Here is an 853-nt window from a genome sequence, read left to right on the forward strand (position 1 = left end):
TCCTGGTAGCAGTTGGCACCTGCTGTTCTTCAACTTGCAACAATCCTACAACAAAGGGATCTTCTGAGAGGCCAGGCAGGATGGATAGCTGCTTGATCTTCTCTGTGTTCCCAGTGGCTAAACCAAAAGCCCATTGGTACCCCTTTGGGGCCTTGAAGTACCCTCTCCTGAGGTAGTCTATGCCAAGGATACAAGGGGCCTCTGGGCTGGTCACAATGGGGTGCTTTTCCCACTTGTCCCCTGTTAGGCTTACCTCAGCCTCCAATACAAACAAATCTTGGCATCCCCCTGTCACTCCAGGGATCCGCATGGGTTCTGTGCCCCTATACCCTAGTGGCACCAGTGTACACTGCGCACCAGTGTTTACCAAAGCCTTATACTTCTGTGGGTCTGATGTGCCAGGCCATCGAATCCACACAGTCCAGTATATCCGGTCATCTCTTTCCTCCTTCTGGCCAAAGGCAGGGACCCCCTAGTGCTGTTCCTTGTCAGAGTATTCACTGTGTGACCCTTGCCATGCCAGACCAGAAGTCCCCCCGCCAGAATCAAGGGAGGTGATTTCAGTTCTTCTATGCCTGGGAGATCACTGATTGCCTTCTTGGGTCTCTACAGCAACTATACAGACAGCCTTCTTGGGTGACCCCTTCTTAAGAGCTGTCTTCCCTCTCAGTTCATGTACACGGACTTCTAGCTTAAAGGTGGGTTCACCATCCCACTTACTCATGTCCTCCCCTTGGTCACACAGGAAGAACCAGTGTACCACACAGCATACACCTGGGGCTCCCTTTCCCTCTGAGTGGGGCAGGAGAGGACTGATTTCTTGGGGTGTCCCTAACAGCCAAGGCACTGTCCC

The sequence above is a fragment of the Haliaeetus leucocephalus genome, unplaced genomic scaffold (assembly GCF_000737465.1).
Source record: "Haliaeetus leucocephalus isolate CR32 unplaced genomic scaffold, Haliaeetus_leucocephalus-4.0 Scaffold687, whole genome shotgun sequence".
Taxonomy (NCBI): domain Eukaryota; kingdom Metazoa; phylum Chordata; class Aves; order Accipitriformes; family Accipitridae; genus Haliaeetus; species Haliaeetus leucocephalus.